Source organism: Tupaia chinensis, unplaced genomic scaffold (genome assembly GCF_000334495.1).
Source record: "Tupaia chinensis unplaced genomic scaffold, TupChi_1.0 Scaffold147773_1, whole genome shotgun sequence".
Classification (NCBI taxonomy): domain Eukaryota; kingdom Metazoa; phylum Chordata; class Mammalia; order Scandentia; family Tupaiidae; genus Tupaia; species Tupaia belangeri.
Window position 1 is genome coordinate 405,955 of NW_006207624.1, and position 13,079 is coordinate 419,033.

General features: G+C 39.8%; 1 pseudogene; it reads left to right on the forward strand.

Annotated features, from left to right (window-relative positions):
* Positions 1 to 966: 966 nt before the first annotated feature.
* On the forward strand, positions 967 to 1,585 carry LOC102485342 (60S ribosomal protein L10-like; annotated as a pseudogene).
* Positions 1,586 to 13,079: the final 11,494 nt, after the last annotated feature.

Sequence of the window (13,079 nt, forward strand, 5' to 3'; positions counted from 1 at the left end):
GGTAGGCAAATCCTTCTTAAATAAGACCCCCAAAGCACAGTCGATAATCCCCAAAATAGACAAGTGGGATTACATCAGACTAAGAAGTTTCTGCTTGGCAAAAGACACAGTAATTAGTGTGAATTGACAGCCCTCAGAATGGGAAAATATTTTTGTAAATTATGCATTAGATATTAGATAAGGGTCTGATTACCAGAATACACAAAGAACTGAAGCAGCTGTTTGGAAAAAGATGATTAGCCCTATTAAAAGATGGGAGAATGAGTTGGAAAAAGCACTCTCTAAAGATGACATACGAATAGCCAAAAGGCATATGAAAAAGTGCTCAACATCCCTCATAGTAAAGGAAATGCAGATCAAAACAATGAGATACCACCTAACCCCAGTCAGAATGTCTAAGATTAAAAAAATAATAATAATAAGTGTTGGCGGAGGTGTGGTGAAAAGTGAACTCTCTTACACTGCTGGTGGGAATGTAAATTAGTCTAGCCACTGTGGAGAACAATTTGGAGATTCCTCAAAAATAGACAAATAGAACTACCATTTGATCCAGCAATTCAACTCCTTGGTATCTACCCAAAGGACAGAAGAATTCTTCATTGGAAAAGTGCTTGCACATCGATGTTTATTGTGGCACTATTCACGATTACTAAGACATGGAACCAATCCAAATGCCCCTGTACAGATGAATGGATTGAAAAACCGTGGCATATATATTCTATGGAATACTATTCAGTCATAAAAACCAACAAAACCCTGGCTTTTGACAGAAAGTGGAATAATATGGAAGATTTACTGCTGAGTGAAGCAAGCCAGCCTATGAAGGAGAGACATTATATGTCCCCACTTAGTATGTACCATGTGTCAGTACTCTATGACTGAAAATGATTGACCAGGCTGCAGCTGCTGGAAGGAAAGTGGTGACTCTCTCAGCTGGTCGAATCCACCGAAGATTCTGTTGTCACTATGAGCCACTGCCTTGTCCGGTGTTACCGGTATTGTAAGAACAAGCTGTACCCAAAGTCACGCTTCTGCTGAGGTGTCCCAGATGCCAAGATCCGTATCTTTGACTTGGGGTATAAGAAGGCAAAAGTGGATGAATTCCCACTCTGTGGCCACATGGTGTCAGATGAATATGAGCAGCTCTCATCAGAGGCCCTGGAGGCTGCCTGTATTTGTGCAAACAAATACATGGCGAAAAATTGTGGCAAAGATGGCTTTCATATCTGAGTGTGGCTCCACCCTTTCCATGTCATCCACATCAACAAAATGTTGTCATGTACGGCAGCTGATAGACTCCAGACAGGTATGAGGGGTGTCTTTGGAAAACCCCAGGGCACAGTGGCCAGGGTCTACATTGGCCAGGTTATTATGTCCATCTTTACCAAGCTGCAGAACAAGGAGCATGTGATGGAGGCACTACTCAGGGCCAAGTTCAAGTTCCCTGGCCGCCAGAAAGTCCACATCTCTAATAGTGGGGTTTTACCAAGTTTAATGCTGATGAATTTGAAGATATGGTGGCTGCAGTGTCAAATACATCCCTAACTGTGGTCCCCTAGACAAGTGGTGAGCCTTGCACTCATGAGGGCTCACATTGTACTGCCCCTTCCTTAATCATGCTCATCAATAAATCTTACTTCTGTTAAAAAAAAAAGAAAAGAAAAAAAAAGATATTTTGATCAACTGAACTAGGGAGAAATGTTCACATATTCAAATGTTCACTTTGTAAGCTAAATAATGTGATTGAATCTACAAAAAAATTAAAATAAATAAATAAAATTTAAAAAAGAAAAATCAATTTTTAAATAAAGATAAATGAAAGAAAAAAAGAGAAAAAGGGAAAAAAAGACAAATTCCTGTACCTTTCTACCTTTTGGTCTGGGACGTGGGGTTGAAGGAGAGGGACTTTGATTGAGGGCGTCTCGGCCATGATGCTGGTCCCTAAAATGGGCAGGATGGCTAGATGAAGATGCCTATTATAAATCCTGCAGTTCCCATATCCTATGTGGGGGGACTAGAGTAAAGAATTAGGAAGTGAAAGGGAAGGAGGAAAAAGAGAGAGAAAAAAAAAGAAAGAAAAAAGAAAGAAAGGTATAATTCTACTTTTGGGTCTGGAAGGTGAGGTTGAAGGAGAAAGGCTTTGACTGGGGGCTTCTCAGCCATGAAACTGGTCTCAGAAATGGGCAGGATGCCTCGATGGAGATGCCTATTAAAAGGCCTGCAGTTCCCCTGTCCTAAGTGGAGAGAGCAAAGAATTACCAAGAGGAAAAAAAAAATCCACATATCTTTTTTCCTTTGGGTCTAAGAAGTGAGGTTGAAAAAGTGGAACTTGGCTGGGGTTTCTCAGCCATGATGTCCCTGAATTGGGCAGGGCACTTAGATGCAGATGCCTATTAAAAGGTCTGCCATCCCCTGTCCTTTCTAACTTTGGTTCTGGGAGGTACAGTGGAAGAAGAGGAACTTCGGCTGGGGACTTCTCAGTTGTAATGCTGGTCCATGAAAATGGCAGAAGGCCTAGATGGAAATGCTTATTTCAAATTCTGCCATTCTCCTGCCCTATGTGGGGAGAATAAAGAATTAGGAAAATAAAAGAGAAAAAAAGAGACAGAAGAAAAAAAATTTTTTTAAATTTTGTGTACCTTTCTACTGGGGTAAAGGTAGATGAGGTCTGGCAGATGAGGTTTAAGGAGAGGGGCTTTGGCTAGGGGCTTCTCAGTCATGATACTGGTCCCTGATATTGGCAGCATGCTTAGATGAAGATAACTAAACAAAGACCTACAGTTCCCTTTTCCTATGTGAAGAAAGAAGAGTAAAGAATTAGCAAGAGAAAGGTAAGAAAAAACAAACAAACAAACAAAAATTTTAAAATACAAACAAATTTGGAGAAAAAGATAAAAAAAAAAAAAAGAGAGAAAAATTCTCATACCTTTCTACCTTTGGTTCTCGGAAATGAGCTTGAATGAGAGGAGCTTTGGCTGGGAGGTACCTCAGTCATGACACTGGTCACTGAAATGGGCAGGGTGCTTAGATGGAAATGCCTATTAAAAAGTCTGCAGTTTCCCCATCCTAAGTAAACTATTAGCAAGAGAAAGGAAAGGTAAAAAAAAAAAGAAAGAAAAAAGAGATCAATTTTTGTACATTTTTTTCCTTTGGGCTTGGGAGTTGAGGATAAATGATAGGGGCTTTGACTGGGAGTTTCTCAGCCATGACATTGGTCCCTGAAATTGGCTGAGGTGCCTAGATTGAGATGCCTTTTCAAAGGCCTTCAGTTGCCCTGTCCTTTTAATATTTGGGTCTGAGAGGTGAGGTGGAAGGAGAGGGGCTTTGGCTTAGGATCCTCAACCATGATGCTAGTCACTGAAATGGGCACAATGCCTAGACGTAGATGCCTATTATATAAGTCCTATAGTTCCCCTGTGCTTTTTACCTTTGGGTTTGGGAGATGAAGTTAAAGGAGAAGGGCTTTCACTGGGGCTTCTTAGCTGTGACACTGGTCCCTGAAATGGGCAGGGCACCTAGACCATTTAAAAGACCTGCATTTCACTTGTCCTCTGGGGATGAGTTAAGAATTAGCAAGAAAATGAAGGTGAAAAATTTTTAAAAAGAGAGAGAGAGAAGTAAAAAGAAAAAGTAAATAAAAATAAAAATAATAGAAATTCCTATTCCTTTTTACATTTGTTTCTGGAAAGTTGAAGATACTTATTAAAAGGCCTACAGTTTTCTCTGTTCTTTCTACCTTTGTGTCTGGGAGGTGAGACTGAAGAGGAGGGGCTGTTGCTGGGAGCATCTTAGCCATGACACTGGTCTGTGAAGTGTGTAAAGCACCTAGATGGAGATGTCTATTAAAAGGCCTGCAGTCCACCTGTCTTTTTGGGGAGGCAGTAAAGAATTTGCAAATGAAAAAAAAATTTTAAAGTAAAAAAGAATGAGGAAATTTCTACATTTTTTTTTCTGGGAGGTGAGGTTGAAGGAGAGTGGCTTTCACTGGGGGGCTTCTCAGCCATGATGCCAGTCCTTGAAATGGGCAGGATGCCTAGGTGGATATATTTCTTTAAAGATCTGCAGTTACCCTGTCCTTTCTACCTTTGGGACTGGGAGGTAAGGTTGAAAGGGAGAGACTTTAGGTGGGGGCTTTTTAGCTGTGATGCTGGTCCCTGAAATCGGCAGAGCATATAGATGGAGATAACTATTAAAATTCCTGCCACCCCATGTATTTCTACCTTTGGGTCTGGGAAGTGAGGCTGAAGGAGAGGGGCTTTCACTGGGTGCTTCTCAGCTGTAACCCTGGTCCCTGAACTGGGCAGGGTGCCTAGATAGAGATGCCTATTAACCGGATTACAGTTCCTTTGTCCTATGTGGGGAGTAAGGAATTAGCAAGAGAAAGGAAAGAGGAAAAAATTTTAAAAAGAGGGGAAATAAAAAAGGAGAAAATGACCAAAAAAAAATCCAAAACATTTTGCATGGTTTTAGGAGGTGAGTATGAAGGAGAGGGATTTTGGCTGGAGACTTCTAAGCTAAAATATTGGTCCCTGAAAATGGGCAGGATGCCTATTGAAAGGCTTAGAGTTCTGTCCTTTGTACTTTTGGGTCTGGGATGTGATGTTGAAAGGAAGGGGCTCTGACTGGGGGTTTCTCAGTCATGATGCTGGCCCTTGAAATGGGCAGAGCACTTAGATGGAAAAGCCTATTAAAAGGACTGTAGTCCACTGTACTTTATACCTTTGGGTCTGAGAAGTGACGCTAAAGGAGAGGGACTTTGGCTGGAGTCTTTCCAGCCTTGCTGCTCCCTGAAATGGGCAGATGCCTAAATGGAGATGCTTATTAAAATGACTGTAGTTCTCCTGTCCTATAAGGGAGAAGTAAATCAAAAAGAAGAAAATTTAAAAAAAAAATCCCACACCTTTTTACCTTTGTTTCTAGCAGGTGAGGATGAAGGAGAGGGGCTTTGGTTTGGGGCTTCTAAGCCATGACACTGGTCCCTGAAAGAAGTAGAATGACTAGATGGAGATGGTTATTAAAAGTCCTGCAGTTTCCTTGTCCTATGAGGGGGAGGGGGAATAGAGTAAAGTATTAGCAAGAGAATGGAAAGGGAAAAAAAGGAAAAAGATAGAAAATGATAGAAAAAAGAAAAAGACAAAATAGATAAATTTTCATACTTCTATCTTTGTGTCTGGAAATGAGGTTGAAGGAGAGGAGCTTTGGCTGGAAGGTTCTCAACCGTGACTCTGGTCCCTGAAATCAGCAGAGTGCCTAGATAAAGATGCTTATTAAAAAGCCTATAGTACCCCTGTCCTTTCTGCCTTTGGGCCTGGGAGTTGAGGTTGAAGGAAAAGGGTGCTGAATAGGGGCTTTCTCAACCATGATACTGACCCCGAAATGGGTTGTACAGTTCTTTATGCCTATTTCTATATACTTTTGTTTTTTTTATATTTTTGTCTGAGGGCACATTCACTTTCTGGAGCAAGAGAGAGACAGTAAATCACCCCTGAGGGAGGATGGCCATGCCCCAATCTCATCTCCATTCTTGTCCCAGGATCTTGGGAATGCATGCATACACACCCAGTCGTATTTTAAAGCCCTCTGTTCTGGTATTGAAACAACAATTAGCCATGTGGGAGTCCATCAGTGTAATCATCACACCTTTTGGTGGCCTTTATATATATATATTTTTTAATATAAATTTTTGCTATAGGGCACGTGTGCTCACTGGAAAGACAGAGAAACAGAAAGTCAGAAATCAGCCCCACCCCTGTAGGGATGGCTACGTCACAATCCCTTCTCCTCCATTTTCCTCTTGGGATCTTGGGCAGTCACACACATATGCCTGGTGTGAGTTTTATACAACAAGGTTTAGGACTCAGATCATCATTGACTAAGTGGGAGTCCAGCGATATAAATTATGATGTGTATTCATTCCCAGACATACATTTTTAAAAGTGCCCACCTCAGAAGATGCTATAGAGGAAGACAAGAGTTATAGTATTGCTACTTTCCAAGGTACAGAAATAGAAACAGAGGCCCAGAAAAAATAAAATCATTTGCTCAAGTGTTATATAAATGGAAGTTACAGAGCCAAGACAAAACTCCAAGTCTGGTGTTTGCTGTGTTTTTGTATTTTTGTTTTTGTTTTTCAGAGCTGTCCAGTGCCTGCTTAGCTGAAAATCTCTATGACATATCTGTTCAAAGTATATGTATTATGCCAAAAGCTTAAAGAAAAACTGTTCTCTCCCAAAAATGGACTAGTTTTGTGGAGCAGAGTAGAACTTAAGGAAGTAAAAATCATTTGACATCTGTTCCTGTATGTACATGTACATACACATATACACATCACCCTTTACTTTCTTGTTTTATATATTCCTAATTTTATGACAAAACAGAAATAATCTTTAAATCCTGGAAAGTCAAATTTCAAAGTCACTTGCAGGATACTTCCTTAGTCTAGCTCCTACTTTACAGTTACAGAAAAAGAGAAATCCCCTCAAAAAAAAAAAATACATCCCCCTCAATGCCTTGCGTGAGAAATTGCAAAACCATCTGCCTAAGAGAGCAAAAGGTGCTTTTGACTGAGTTCTTTGAAATGATTATAAATACCAACATTACCAGTAAGCTCACAGATGCAATATAGGTAAAGCTCAAATATTAAGATTAATAAACAGTACAGCAAAACAGTTATATTTGTTTGTTTTTATATAGAAAATACATAGCCAAGTCAATTCAGGGTAAGATATTTTGTTATTCCTGCTTTCATTTTCACCTCTTCACTCCCAAATTGGAAAGACTGGGAAGTGATTTCATCTTGCCTGCAGGCCTCTCAGCATAGGCTGAGAGTTGGGACAAAAATCTCAAAATTGTCTGATTGGATGAGGGTGTAGAAATAGGGTAATGGAATCATGCATGCATGCCCAAAATCCCAGGAGGAGAATTAGAAGAGAAGGAATTGTGGTGTGGTCATCCCCCTTGGAAAGTGATTTCTCACTTTCTTCCTCACTGTCTCTCTCCTGTGAGTGCGTGTGCCCTATGGCCAAAAAAAAAAAAAAAAAAAAAAAAAAAAAGAGGAAAAGAAAAAAATCTGTGTGTTCAGTTACATGGTTCTAACTTTGACTGCTGAGGGAGTTTGAAGTAAAAGATGTGAGTAAACTGAAGTAATCAGGGAAGGCTTCCTAGAGGAGGTGCAGTTTGAATGTCACAGATGGGAAAACTAATGCCCAGAGAGGTCAGAGACTTGTCCAAGGAAATACAAGACAGTGAAATAGCCAGCACTAGAACTCAACACTCTTAACTCCTTGTCTGGTACTCTTTTTACAACATCATAATGCTTCTGTCCTGACAGAATTAATAATAGCTAACATTGTGGGCTTACTACATCAGAATCTGTTCTAAGAATTTTGTTACATTAACTCATTTAATCCTCAAAAGGATTTAATGAAATAATCACTATTATCTTAGTTTATAGATGAATAACCTAAAGCACAAAGACCTGTGTGTTTATTTCTTATCTGTAAAGTGAAAATGGGAGTCAAAAGCCATAAAAGTCATATAAGTATCATTAATTCCTGTTGAAAAGGGAGAACTGTGTCCTCAGAGAAACTTGGGGGCATATAAATCAGTCAGGCACATCTTAGTATGAATAAATCACAGAATATTTTCTAAAATCCAGCTGAGATCAGGTAGATAAAAGCAGAGAGGTTTAATTGACGGTAGAGTCAGAAGGTAAGGAAAGAGGAAAGTATAGAACTGGGGCACTTGGGAATTAAGAGCAGGATGATAGAACAAATTAAGTGGCAGTTAGAAGACCCTAGAACTGAGCACTACCCCCATATTCACCCATCTCCATCTCCCACTTCCAGTAGTCACACTCTTAGGACTTTGATGGGGCATACTGCTTTCTAAGCTGGAAAAGTAAGAGAGGCCTGGCAATCAGGGCTGGGGATTGTGGGTAGTAAAGAATCCAGTCACAGGACCCAATGGTTTTAAATCAGCCCTTTGCCTTCTTGTACAAGCCAAAGAAACTACCAGACATCTGTTTTCCAAACCTGGAGAACAAAATGAGTACTGCCTCACTTCCGGTTCAGGATTCTGTTGGAAATCAGGAGAGGCAATCAGGGAGCCACTAACCACTGGTCCCTGTGCTACTCTGGAAAAGTTTCTATTCCTTTGTCCTTACTGGTCAGCTCTCTTCAGAGACCCCTGTTAACTTTGGCCCTACTCCACCCTCTAAGCCTCAGCCCTCTAGTTCTTCCTCATTTTATTCCACATGAATGAAATAGAAAAAGCATAAAAGGGAAATATGTCTTGTCTACTGGTTTGAGGCTAGGGAAAAATGATAGAGGCTGCTGGTTCAAATGAAGTCTTAGGATTATCTGACATTGACAATGATCATGACCAGGGGCTATATTTTCTTTCCTCTACCACTATCTCCAAACTTCAACAATCTCCAATTATCAGGACCATGAAAAATGAAGGATTGACTGTACCAATACCACAAGCTTGGGTTTCAAGGTCCTAAGCCTAATGGAGCAGGTAAAGCATTTACAACAGGGGCCTGACATATTCATCTTCCTTTTCTGAAAGCCCAGCCCCTGACTCCCTGACCCAAGTCTAGATTGCAGAATGGTAGTCAAAACCAAGATAACACCAAGCAGGTGGAGTGGGGGAGCAGGTAGGAAGGGAACAAATGGATTATTGGAGGGAGCCAACTTCCAGAGACCAGAGTCATATTGGGGTAATTGTGCTCTGATGAGCCTCTGAACGGTCTCTGATGAGCTGTTATAATCTCTATCTCATTCAGAGGGAAACTTTTAAAACTCAAGGGAAAGGACCATTATAGAATTTCATAATTCTTTCCCGTTGTGAATATCTGGCTAACTCATGAATTTACATCCCTCTGCCCCTGACCCCATCTCTCTCCTTCTCCTTTTCCTATCCCATTTCTCTCATCTTCCATTAATTGGTCATTCTGTGGGCTGAAAAATAGTTAGGAGAATTTCAATCTGTTTAATATACTTCTCCCCTGCCTTTTTTTTAACCAGGGATATTTGTTTCTTTTCTTTTTTTTTTTTTTTGGAGAAGTTTTCGCTATAGGGGGTGGGCACTTGCCAGACAGACAGAGACAGAGAGAGACATAGAGACAGAAAGCAAGAAATCACCCCCCAGGGGGGATGGTCATGCCACAATCCCTTCTCCTCCATTGTCCTCTCAGGATCTTGGGCATGCATGCACACGCGCCTGGCGTGAGTTTTAAGCCACAGGGTCCGGGACGCGAACCGCGGTTGACTATGTGGGAGTCCAGTGACATAGCCATTACACTAACTGCTGGTTCCCAACCAGGGATATTTGTTTCTAAGATGCACTAAGATGTGTTATTTTATTTGCATGTGGTCCTCAAGAAAGATTTTTGGAACTCTGTTACATTTTATTTAAGTGTGGTTGTCAACTAGGTTTTGCAGAACTTATATATCCTAATTAATGAATGAGTAAATGGAGAAATAGGCTCATTAAGAAGGATGCTTTGGTATGCCCATGAAACACTCAGACAAGAAGCCATTTAAAATCTGAGGCATGTCCTGGTGTGTTCAGGAACCACAGCGACTAAAGTTATGTTCTAAACCTCATCTCCTAGACCCCCAAAACACTCATACAAGAAACCATTTAAGTCTGAGATATGTCCTGGTGTGTTCAGGGATCAAGGCAACTAAAGTTATGCTCTGTACCTCACCTCCTAGACCCCCAAAACACTCAAGACAAGTAGAGGACTTTGTCAAAGAATGACCAGAAACCACTGCAGATGCACAAGAAATATGAGAAACCAATAAAATATCTCTCCCCTATGTGAAAAGAACAATCCTTCATCATCCACAGACAGTATGGTGTAACTCATGGAAATGTCTGATAGAGAATTCAGAATATTCATAGTGACAAAACTAAATGAGATGCAAGAGCTGAGAGACAATGAACTCCAAAAGATGCAAGAGAAAAGAAACAACATGTTCCAAGAGGTGAGGAAGTTCTTGCATGATCTGAAAGAGAAAAAAACACACTGTAAAAAAGAATCAAATGGAGCTGTTAGAGATGAAGGCTACAATACAAGAAATCAAATTCTTCTTTGAAATTATTAGAAGCAGATTAGTCCATGCAGAATATTGAATTTTGGACGTTGAAGATAAACCTCTAACCTAGAAACAACAACAAAAAACTGAGAAAATGACCATAAAAATATGAGAATACTATATGAGAGATACTAGATCTCATTAAGTGCCCAAATACCCAGATAATTGGTATCCCAGAAGGTGAGGAAACTAATAAAGGCATTGATAACCTATTCCATGAAATCCTGGAAGAAAACTTTCTAAATTAGAGAGACACTCAAATATGCAGATGTTGGGACCATGCAGACAACACACACTGATAAAGGGGCTGCCTCCCATGCCTAATGCAAGGACTAGGCTGGGAAGAAATTGTGAGTAAGGCCAACAGTTTACAAGTCCCAAATCTCCATTGTGTTGCTGTACTGGCCTGCACTCAATTTCTCTGCCATGAGCTTTACTGTTATTATGGTACCCTGCAAGGGTAAAATAACACCCTCAGCCTTCCTGCAATTTTACAATAAAGCCAATTAGTGATCCTGTAGGAATGCAGTTTCCTAATATGTGCAAGGATCAGGAAACTTAAGACTCCCCCACCTGCCTGTTTTAAGCCAAAATTAACATTTGTTAGGTTAAGTTAGTATAAGCCAAATTAGTGTTAGTAGCATATGTAGACTAAGTTAGTTTAAGGCTAATTTTATGTAAATACCCCTTGTTAAAGCTGCAGGCCAAAGTTAACTTATGTTAGGCCAAGTTAGCATATCCACAGCCATGACAGGGACTCAAAGATAAAGCAAAAAATTCACTGATTAACAGACAAAGAATTCAGCAAATAAAATACAAGGACCCATGGGTTAATAGAGGAAGGACAGATCTGGCTAACAGCAACAGAATAAACAAACCTGAAGGCTCCAGGGGGAAGAGTAACTATCTTAGCTGGAAGTTCTTATCTAGTTCGGGCAAGTAACAGATAGTCCCTAACTACAAACAGTTTCTCCCGTGTGCTGTTAACTATGAAAAACTGCTAAGCAAACATCCTGTGTTGTCTCCTGAGCTACAAGACCCTCTCATCCAAAAAGGCCCTGTCTGGTAATCAAGATTTAAGAAGAAAATGCACCAGACAAATGGACTCCTTCATCTTGAGAAATGTAATTGATTATACCTAATTAAACAAGACAGACTTCATGTTTTATGGTCATTGTTCCTATACTTTGAATACTCTGTTTCTTAGAGTAAATCTTTTATTTCCCCCTCACCCCTCCTACTTCTGTGAAACATCCCTCAATAAATACATATGTTTGATAGCCACTGGGGCTGCAATCTTTAGTCTGCTCTGACTGTAGTAGGCTGAGAACATGCTAAAAAGCATTGAGGTTTCAGCCTGAATTCCTGCTTGCCCATGTCACCTTCCTGTGTACAAGTCTCAACCCATCCCGGCTGGAGCAGGGCTCCCAGCATACAGACCCAAGAAATACAAAGGTCCCCTAATAGAATCAAGCCAAGAAGATCTTCTCCAAGACACATCATAGCCAGATTGGCCAAATCCATAGACCAAGACAAGATACTAAAATTGATGAAAGAGAAATGTCAGGTTACTTATAAAGGTTATTCCATCAGGCCAACATCAAACCTCTCATCAGAAACAATGTGAACAAGTAAAGAATGGGAAAATGTATTCAAAGTGTTAAGTGGAAAAAAAAAATTCCAACCAAAAATACTATACCCAGCAAGATTATCCTTCATATGAGAAGAAAAGATAAAAACATTCTCAGATTAACAAAACCTGAAAGAATTTACCAACACCAGACTAGCTCCTCAAGAAGTTCTTAAAAGAGTGTGTTACCAGGACAACTAAAGGCACACATACAGAAATAAGAGAACAAAAGCAACCAAGAAAATGACCAACTTAATGCTGGGGACAAGAAATATCAATAATAATGTCAAATGTTAGATTCTAGGATTTACACAGAAAGATTCAACTATAGTAACACTGCAAATTCAACATAAGAGAGATTAATTACATAAGACTGAACTGGTGAAATAGAATTTTATGACTTTTTGAGTAAAACATTACTATCTTTTTCTTAACTATGGTTTGTTTTCCCAATTAAGGATTTAACTTTCTTTTGAGCTGTTGGATTTGATTAGCAATTTGTTAAAAATGTTTTTTTCTTCTTGTTTGTTTTTTTGAAATGGAAACATAAACTTTTTTCCCTTCCTGACCCCTCTGGAATTGGAAAATATTTACAGGTATTCTTCATTTGTGGCAGAATGGTTATTTGCAGAAGTTCTATAATACTTGTTGCCTTGAACCAGAAATTGAAAATGTTTGTAATTGCACAGGGCTTTCACTAGAATGTCATACTGAAGATTAAATAAAAAAACTATGGACTTAAGGTAGCTTTCAAGTAAGCCAACAGAACCTCTTGGAAAGATGGCCTGGCACCATAAACAGTTCTGCCTGGCAGAGAGAATTAGAGAAACTATACGAAAGAATTTGTACCATAAGATAACCTGGACTTTTCCACTCCAGCATTGCAGTCAGTAGAGATTGCAAAAGAGCAGCCACAATGAGAGAATTATTTTGAGGAAGACTTTGAAAGAAGAAAAAGAGATTGATCTTTGATAGCAGATTGATAGAGATTGATCTTTGATATCACAGAATACTTGGTGCGAAGGGCTGAATTGAGAAGGTTTATGTGTGAATTGTGTGCTGGGTGTTTGCTTTTCAGCAGTTTGAGTACCTGACATGTAAATATTTTCTCAGAAATATTTAAAACCGCACTGTCTCTGTTAGAGTCACAGACTAAATAATAGCAAATATTTCAAACATTATCTTTAAAATTGAGTTTTTATAAATTTTGAAAGTTTTTTTTTTATTAACTGTCAAGAACTATGGAGTTTAGCAGTTCTGGACAACAGGCGGCCTGTGGCTGCAGGCCTGACTGCCCCAGACCTTCACGCATCCCCACCCCTACTCCTCATTGGACCTCAGGT